Consider the following 10,213-nt stretch of genomic DNA (forward strand, 5'->3'; position numbering starts at 1 on the left):
TCATACATCTTATTTGTGAGTGCCTTTTTTAACCCAAGTAATCTTACTCTACGTGGAAATAAAAGATGAAAAAAATAAAAAAGATTAAAAAAAAAGGATTTGAAGGAATCAACATTAGACAGAGTAGGCAATTTTGAACAGATGGCTTTTGAATTTTGACTTAAACTAGGGGAGAGAGTCAGCATTTCTGATGTCTGTGGGAGTGAGTTCCTGTGAGGGGAGAAGAGCGACTCAGTGCTCTGAATCCTACAGCAGTAGGGCGGCCAGACGGGAACAACAAGTCGTGTCACGGATGGAGACCCGAGAGAGTGGAAGAGAGCTGCAATATGAAGTAGGTGGGATAGTAAAAATTTTTAATCCTCGATTCTACAGACAACCAGGGGAGCTGTTGAAAGACTGGGGTGACGCGTTCTCTGTGGGGGTTTGGAGTTATGATCCGAGCTGCAGAATTCAGGAGCCTCTGGAATTTGTGGAGGCATTTGTTTGTGAGACTGAAACAAGCAGCGTTGCAGTAATCGTTCTGGGAGGTCACAAGGCAAAGGTTCCAAGTGATACTGTTGATATGGGACTGGAAAGATAATGTACCATCTCGGATGTCCTGAAGACTCCTAATCTAAGTGGAGGGAAGGGTGGAGGAGTTTTCGATATTGATGTATAAACTGAGATTTGTAAATGATGGAGGATATGCCAAGAAGAACGGTTTTATTGCAGTTGAGTTTGAAAACATTGCAGGAAAAACACGATTTGTTCTCCATGAGGAATTCAGAGAGGGAAGATAGCGCTGGGTGTCATGTGCATAACAATGACAGTTGAGGGTCTGTTTACAGAAAATGCAGCCAAGAGGAAGCATGTAATAATAAACAGAAGGTCACAGTGTCACGATTTAGGATGTGTGCGGAACCAAGAGCAACACAAGACAGCGCGCTAACAGAGTTGAAAAAAATAAGTTTACTTTGGGTCCAGCAGCAAGTGAACAGTTACTTGAAGTCAGATGAGGGTAGGAAACTCGAGGCAAGGTTAATTCCAGGCAGTAATGTGCAAGCGAGGCAGGAGAGGCTGTTCCTCTCTTGCCAAAGAAAAAAAATGTAAAATGAAAAAAAGAATTAAATGGTTATATTTATCAGTGATTTGCAACTATAAAGGTATTTTTCCTTTAACGTAACTAGTTTTAGATTCAAAATCACTGTTTTTTTAACATTTACTGTTCAAATACTGAGAAGAGATGTATGGTGAGGCCCCGATCTGTTGAGCCTCAATGTAGATTGCGCATGACTGCTGATACACTCTGCAAGAAGACTCTATTGTTGTCTCTCTGTATGTCGTTATTAAAATGCTGAAACACTTTTGCTAGGAACTACATTTCCAATGCACAGTGTTTTATTGTCAACAACTGTATGTTGTCTTGCTAGTTTCTTGTGCTGAAAGATCGTAAGACGGCTGCAAAGAGCCACTAAGTGAGGCACACGGTTCTCCTGCCTCATAGTAGGCATGCCTCACCAGCCATGAACCTCACTGCATGACACTAGTTCCAGGACGCCAGGCGTGACAGCGTGGCGTCCGCTCTCAAGGCAGGGGACTCAAGAAGGGCTCGGCCGGTAACTTGAGGCCAGGCAGGAAAACTCAGGCTCAGGGTGGATGACGGCAAAGTGAGCATGAGAGAGAACGTACACGGAGAGAGGCAAAGAGGACCCAGGGAACCTGAAGGGGTCGGCAAAAAGCGACGATGCTCTGGAAAAGGGGGACGGCAAAAGGGCCCCCCCACCATACAGACTCAGAACAACAGACACAAGACATGAGACGAGTAGCAGTGTGGTAACCAGCGATGTAGAGGCTATGGCTAGTTGCCGGTAATAGGTGGCAGCCGTGCATCCTGCATCGAGAACAATTATGCGTCCCATGACAAACTCAGCTGTGTGTGGTTGCAGAACCATGACATCCAGAACTGACTGACAAGCCCAGCAGATGCTGTTTAAGTATTTGCCTGGATTAAATCTTATTGTGTACATTGAGGATACATTTTGTGTAAAACTAGAATTATACGGGAAATGTTAGCATGTAAGTATTTCCAGTAGCACATATTATTATTGAAATTATTTATTCATCGAGATATGAGCAACATTTAAATGGTATCAGATTTTGATCAATTTTTAAGGTTTAGTTCAAAATTAAAACCAAATTTGGTGTTGAAAACCAGAAACCAAAAGTAAATATTAAGGGAAAGAGTCAAATTTTGAGGATTTTAACATTATTAAGTGTTGAATATGTGATCAGCATGTATTATTATGTTGAGTGTGTGTGTTCTCCCCTCAAAGCAAACAAATCCATCAGAGATATGTTTGTAATACCCAATTCTTCCACATGGTGCTCCAAAATCAAAGATATAAAATAGTGTCCTATTCACCTTTCTTTACAGAGGGCTAATACAAAGACAAAACAACTGGGGTGTTTGCTGTAGCAACCAACACGGTGATTAGCGCTTCTGCCTCTCAACAAGCAGATGCCTGGTTCAATTCCCTCAGGAGGTCTTTCCCCCATGCCTGTGTGGGTTTCCTGTGGTTTCTCCAGTTTCCTCCCACAGTCCAAATGCATGCAGGATGTTCATTGAGGTTCGCTGACTAAATTGAATGAATGAGGGAATGAAAAGTTGCATGTCTCTATATTTGTGGCCCCTTGATTGACTAGCGACCGGTCTGGTTAAGCCATGCCTCTTGCCCAATGACAGCCAAGATAGGCTAAAGCCCCCGCTATCCTGAGTCCAGGATAAATGGTATAGATAATGAATTGACAAATATCAATATTTTTTGGTTTTGATTTTTTTCTTAACCCTTTGTTTGAATTATTGCATATAGAACTAGAGCCTTTCGGATGAGAGGTGAAACATCTTCCAATGAAGAAAATCAAGTCTTGTTGAGAAAATTTTCAAGAATTAACCATAACCTGGATGACTGAGAACCTCCATGGATATATTTTGAGATACTTTAATCACCTGATACAAACGCTTATCAATACAAATTATCCAGCGGGGGGCAACTCATGCTGATTATGCATGATCAAATTAGTTATGAATCAGTTAGTTATAAAATAAAACTGATCTGCTCATTGAATGAATATGTGAGGGCGTGAAAACAAAAAGACTCTCTGATCCAACTTAACTTTTATATGGAATAACTGCACAGGTTGTGTGAAAAAGATAGATAATGGATAATTGGATAATGCGTCTCCATATCAGACTCTTTTTTTTTTTTTTTCCTTTCATTTAATCCCACCTATTATGAGGTGAATCTGACAAACGGCCAGTCATGCAGGCTCCATTTTTCTTCCGGGCAGCGCGTGATGCGATCGCTCAGGTGTTTCTAGCCGGATCTCTGGAAGCCCTTGAAGATCTCCTCCATAGAGACGCTCTGGGAGCACAATGGCAGAAAACAAACACTGTCTCACACACTTGTCACAAATAATGAGCTTCGGGGGACCGAGTTAGAGACATTGAGATTTACATTTATTTCACGCTCAAGCGCTGAGCTATAATCAAATAATACCCGGGATACAGGATAGTCGTACAGTACAGAGTCATTAGCTACACAAAGGCGAGAGGAAGTGATGTATTAGCATCTTCATCATTTGCACTGGTGATGCACCACAAAAAAGGCCGGGAGTGTTAATCGGACACAAAACCACTTCCCTTTTGTTATTGAAATGGTTTAGTAAATGTAATAAATAAAAAATAAAAAAAATGAGTCCTTTCAGAAACTAATTCATAATCTATTTCAACTCAGTTTCAAATATTTAAAAACTCTGTCTCTGTGTCAGGCGACTTTAAATGGCTGCTGAAAATACTCTTTCAGAACTCTGTCTTATTGTTTGATTATTGATTTCACTTTCACTCCTGTTTTTCTTCTCTTTATTTCTTTATTTTTTCCCATTGACTTGTGCAATAGCGCACTGTTGCCTTAACGCTTATTGACGTTAGTAATATATTGATGGATGTATTTAATTAAATAATTTTCTTAATTAAGTGCAAGAAAAACGTATTATGCTTTGGTGCGATTGACAGGCTGCAAAACTTTAATGCATGAAGAGTGACAGATGAAATTTTAAGCGGTAATATAATTTGATTGGCGGTTCTTGAAAGCACCCGCCATGTAAATGAAGTTTATTCCTATTATTATAATGGGACAGTCAAATTGAAACAACCTAATCATTTCTACAGCAAGGCTTTCGCAGAGGTGAAACATTGTTGGAAATCCACAGCTGTTGGAAACTAACGGCTGAGACTGAGGAATATAAGCATACTAAAAAAGGGGATTTTGATTATCTGATCAATAATCAACTATTACGGTGAAATATTTAGTGTAGCGTTTGTTATTAAATCAATATCTCCGGTTAAATGGTACTATATAAGGGAAAATATAAATGTTTTTATTCCTTTTGAATCGATTTTCCTGACATCAATGGGGCAAATTCACATTTTTGTTCCCCTTGATAAGGCTATGTCATGTAATTGGTGTCTATGTTCATTGCGCCAAATGGAAATCCGATCACAGCGGACGTTGTTTAGTTATCATTGTCCTCTGATTAATTTAAAGAAAATAAATCAGTCTCTATTGCACAGCTGAAACACTTTGCGGTTTCTTTTCAGAAACTAGTCAATTTCTTTGTGAATTCAAACAACACAGGAACTAGCACCTCAGTTCCTTGAACCATTTTAGCCTCTACTCTTAGGCAAGGTCTTTACCATTACAAAGGAACTCATGTGACTTAGGTGCTTGGTGATTGGTGGAACTCATAAGCCTCGTCCCATTACACAATACATCTTGTGTACCTTGGAGTAACATTTTTCAAGAACATTGTGGTCATTGGTCAGCTGTTTTCTTGCGACTTGGGCTGATATTGGACAGAACCAACGAAATTGGGCCGACAAAGAGGTCCGGGCTCTTCTGGCAGGTTAGAATACAAAGGAGCTTCCAGTGTCTGCAGCAAAACATTAAAATTTTTCCAAAATCAGTATGGACTTGGCTAACAGCGGGGATTTTCACACTATAAAAATCCAGGGAGGAAATATAAACACTTAAACCCATTTGATGGTCATAGTTCCTGCCATTCCTGCAACTTTGCTCTATATGTTGTTCACGTCGTCTTCCTCTTCTTGTTTATATCTGGTGCGATGGTTTTTGTGTGGTATTTAAAGAGATCCCTGGTTACCACAACATTATGTCCTATTTGTACTAGCTTTATAAAAGCAATAATAAGAGTGATTGAAAACATATTGTAGTTTGTATAAAACTGTAAAAGAACTTTTCACTCCAGGGTAGTGATGTCTGGGTAGTGATGTCACAGGGTTGACTTGTGTTCGGTCCCGTTAATTGTTACTTATGGTGCAAAAATATTCCCATTTCCCCTTTGTAACTGAGAGAGACGAGAGCAAGGAGGACAACACTGAAGACAGAAGTCCAAAAGAGCTTCAAAATGAAGACAAATAAAGACGCCAAGAGGACAGAGTTGGCAAAAGTCGCTGTTGTGCGTACGGCAACTCAGTTTCTATGCTGGCAGAGAGAAAGAGTATCTGTTGTAAGTAGCTCCACTTTTTTTCATTGGCCTCTCACTGTAAACTTACAGCCTGCTGTGCTGACTGAACGGGGGACTCGTCGTCGGTTTCCTCCATGGTTGTGCCGGTGTCCGGTCTTTCATCATCAGATGCTACTTCTGCTGTAGTTGGTTGTTGACATCTTTGCAGGAGAACATCCAGCATCTCGTGCCTGTGGCGTTTATTCCAGCGGGTTGCGCTCGTTTCCCGAGGACCACTTGTATGCTTGGAAAAGAAAACCGAGGGCACATAGTTTAGCTTTAGTCTGCATTTAAAACTAGCAGCACCCGTCAGTTCTTTCAGCAGCTTAGGTCGGCTAAATGCGTCAAATGTATCCGGAGAGAAGTGTTGAGAACACAGCTGCCATCCGCAAGCAATTTCCCACCCCTTTCTTGTCTTCTTGTCCCTTGGAAAACTATGTTGACTAATATCAGTACTTTTGTTTCCCTTGGACTGGAAACTGAACCCAAAAGCAGCACAATGTTGTATTATTACCATGTATACCGCACTGTACCCAACAAAAGTTAACAATCGTGGAATGCCAAAGTTAACATGAGGAACCTCTATATGTCAACAACACAGCATGCATCGCACTAGTAAAACAATGGCCACACTCCTGGGTTACAATAAATTGCTATTTTTAAAGAAACAGCAATTCTTGCTTTTTTAACAACACGTTCTGGTATGAGACAAACAGCAAAGCATATTTATGCCTATTAGTCCTCCCAGTCAGGGTTCTCTTTAAGGTACATGTTAAATCTGTTTGCATCTTACAACCGTCGTCCCTTGTGTTCTGCATGAATGCAAAAGTAAAAACTTCCCCTCGAGCCCTGGAGGAGGCTAGTTCCTGGATCTAAATTAGAGCTGTTCAGCTCTTAGAACTGGGTTCTTAGAACTTTTTTTCCCATTCCAGAGTGGCTAAATCTAACAGTGACTAAAACCGGTGATTAGGAAAAGGCTTTGCTCACCACAAGAAGTTAATTTCCACATTAAAAAAAAAAAGACATAAACTGTAATCAGATTGAAATGAAATGTAAAGTCTGGAACGCTGTGATGTGTTTCACCCTTCAGCCACATTCAGGCCACGACAGGTCGGATCTGGGCCCTCATCTCCTGTGTATTCCTTTTAATTCGCAGCGCAAATGGAAATTTCATAAAAGTAGTCATAAAAAATGAAAGGGATCATTCCCTGACAGCTTGGCTCTGATACCTTTTGACTTTCACACCAGAGGTCACATATGGCGCAGACATAAATTGACAGATCTTAAACTTGCTTTACACTCCGGGCCCGGCCGTGTCACACTTCGCCTCGACTGAATATGCGATCACATTCATGAGCTTAAAGCTCCCACATTGAAGCGGTTAGTGCCATATATCCCCCGCGGGGTCAGTCTCACCACCAGATGTGAGCCGAGCCCGGCTGCGGCGGGCACATCTGTATCTGTTCACAAAAAAAAAATGAAATTTATACATACGCACACGCACAGGTGTGGCTCTATAACACTAAGGAATATGGATAAGGCTTAAAGCGATTCAAGCAGGAGAATATTTCATAAAAAACTCTCATTTGATGTGCTAGGTGTCAGTCAGGCCCAAACACACACAGAGGTAGGAGGGTTAAAAATGATGAGGAAGCGAGGCAAGGTAAGGAGGGGGTGTAATTATTGAGGATGATGTGTATAGAGGCCTGAGCGGGATGACAACCCCCCCATTCATTTTTCTGATCACTGGTTTAATCCCAACAGAGCCGCAGCGGCCACAGAGCCGCTCCGTCTGCCTGCACACACACTCGGGGCATACACAATGCATCCAGGTGTGTGTACCTCCATGTCAGTACATCACTTTTTTCTTTTTTTTTCTTTTTTTTGCCAGCATGGAGTGTGTGGGAGCACTCGGCAGACGGGAAAATGTGTTAAAATGCAGCCTTTAATGGAGGAGCCGGGAGAGAGGGGAGCGAAACACAGGAAATTAAACTGATATGTAAATGACGGAAATTCTCATTTGAGCTGAAGGTTGAGGGCTAGAGCATTAACCAGCTTATGAGTTAATAATGGGTTTTTTGCCACCGTTCTCTCTCCTTTCTTTCTCTGAGAAAAGAAAGAAAGAGAAAATAAAAGATGGGGAATGAGAGAGGGGAAATAATGGCACACATGTCACCGGACCTCGGCCGTGTTTCTTCTTCTTTTCCTGCCAGATTTTCCCTTCAGGGGTCGCCACGGCGAATCAACCTTCTCCATCTAACCCTATTCCCTGTATCCTCCTCTCCCACACCAACTAACTTCATATCCTCTCTCACTCCGTCCATAAATCTTCTCTTTGGTCTTCCTCGAGACATCCTGCCTGGCAGCTCCAATTCCAGCATCCGTCTACCAATATATTCACTATCCCTCCTCTGTCCATGACCCAACCATCTCAGTCTGGCTTCTCCGACCTTCTCTCCAAAATATCGAACATGGCCTGTCCCTCTGATAGACTCATTCCTGATCCTATCCATCCTGGTCACTCCCGAGGAGAACCTTAACATCTTCATCTCTGCGACCTCCAGCTCTGTCTCCCGTCTTTTTCTCATTGTCGCTGTTTCTAGACCATACAGCATCACTGGTCTCACCGCTGTCTTTTTTCTTTTCTTTCATTCTGGCTGATAGCATATTGCATAGTAAAGGCTGTGCAAGAAATAAAATAAATAAAAATCATTCCAAATCTCATTTGAAATATCCTGATACACATACACACAAATATACTTTATCCCCTTTTTGTGGGTAATAGCTGTATATTTTTTTATTTATTATTTCAGCTAATTTAGTCCAAATTTTTAAGCCATTCTGGCCTCATGTTTGAATAATTTTATACTGATTATTTCATTTATTTGTTCATTTATTTTGTATTTAATCATTTGGTGTTTGTTTATTCTATTATTCTTTGTTAATTTTTTTGTCCCACTGACACACCCTCTCTCCCCCCCAGCACTGTGGTGGATTACAGATTTCCAGCCCCAAAACATTGCTGCCGACACAGCAGGATGGCGCTGAAACCATGAGGAGGAAAAGAAGGCTTCACTACTCACAAAACTGCGTGTTGGTGTAGCCAGTCAAAATTAATGTGAGGCAGGACGTACAGTACCATGGGGGTGGGCAGGTGAACAACATGTTGATTTAACAACAGGAAACATGTTTATTTACCTGTTTTAACACTCTATATTCTTTCAAAAATAATCTAAATGCGTGGTTGTGCTCCGGCAGCATCAAAAGCAGCTGTCTTGTATTTCTTAAATCTGGAAATGCCCAACAGAACATTGGCTTTATCAACTCAATGCGAGATTACAATGTAAATGGTCTCCAAAGAAATAAAAATGGATGCATTAGGGGATGCAGTCCAGTTTATTTCTGTGATAAAAATTCGGTGGACACAGGTCTATCAGTTGTGACTCAAAGAAAACAATTGCATTTTGCAACAGTTAAAGGAGAAGATGCTCACTCGACCGTGATGGTATTTAAACCAATTCGGCTCCCACTGGGCTTGGTAGGGACTTCTTCTTAGTTATGGTCAATTGAGACACCAGAGGAGTAAACACACATGCGCGCACTAATACACACAGACTTGAAGCTAATCACTTGCGATCAGATCATGGTAAATGGCCTCCATTTATGTAGCACTTTCTCACCTTTTTACTCCAGATTGCAGTCAACCCATTCACAGACAAACACACTCACACACAAATGGTGGTGCAGACCAGGACACTGGGCCCAACTTGGGCTTCAAAGTCTTGCCGAAAAGGACACTACGGCATGCTGGGAACCGAGTCATCGACCTTCCAGTTGGAGTGATGCCCACTGAGCCACAGTCACCCAAATGGGGTATTGGCATGATTTTGGAGGGTGTGCCTGACCAAAACAGAAGGACACAAGGCATTTATTGGACAAGGGAGACAGGAACCCTCAGGAACTAGGTGCCTGTGAGGAGAGGCAAGGCAAGACAAAGAATGCAGGGATAAGGAACTAGAAAGGGACAACCAACAATCTGGAACTGAAGGGCTGACAGCAGGCTCCTCTTATCCTCTGCCTGATGAGCTGCAGGTGTGCTCTGCCCCCAGCTGATATCCAAATCAGGTTCTCTAGTGAAGAACAGAGGTGAAGGGAAAAGCACATAGAGCCCTTGCCCCAGATCCCAACATCACCCCCCTCAACGGGCACCACCTGTGAGCCCAGAGAAACAAGACGGAAGGGAAGACCTCTAATCTGATATGAGGGACTGATCAAAGATGAGGGAGCGAAGCCTCCAAGAGCGGTCCTCAGGGAACTAGCCCTCCAAATCCACAAGGAGTTGCCACCCCCAAATGAAATCGACAATCCGTCTGACGGAGTACCCAGGGTGCCCCCAACATGAAAAACATGTTTCACCAGCAGCTGAGCAGCTTGAAAAGCTGTGGGGAATGAGGTGACATGCCTTGGAATACTGGTCCAGTGATGTAATAGATGTCAATAGTTGACCAGAGTCTCTTCAGAATGGTTAGAGGTTGAAGGAGTTGGGCCGACTGATACCTGGATGGGCAGAAAATCTGGCAGAGTCGGCCCAGAGGATGAGACAAGAGCAGACCGAAGTGGGGATATATGTCTTGGCAGGTGGACCAGTGCC

General features: G+C 42.3%; 1 long non-coding RNA gene across 1 annotated transcript; it reads left to right on the forward strand.

Annotated features, from left to right (window-relative positions):
* The first annotated feature begins 262 nt into the window (after positions 1-262).
* On the forward strand, positions 263-8,788 carry LOC147223732 (uncharacterized). The gene is made up of 3 exons (XR_015107631.1): positions 263-331; positions 5,411-5,565; positions 8,546-8,788. It is a non-coding gene; the product is annotated as an uncharacterized LOC147223732 (long non-coding RNA).
* Positions 8,789-10,213: the final 1,425 nt, after the last annotated feature.

The sequence above is a fragment of the Fistularia commersonii genome, chromosome 19, assembly GCF_037954325.1.
Source record: "Fistularia commersonii isolate RoL2024-O1a breed Wild chromosome 19, RoL_Fcom_v1.0, whole genome shotgun sequence".
In the NCBI taxonomy this organism is placed as follows: Eukaryota; Metazoa; Chordata; class Actinopteri; order Syngnathiformes; family Fistulariidae; genus Fistularia; species Fistularia commersonii.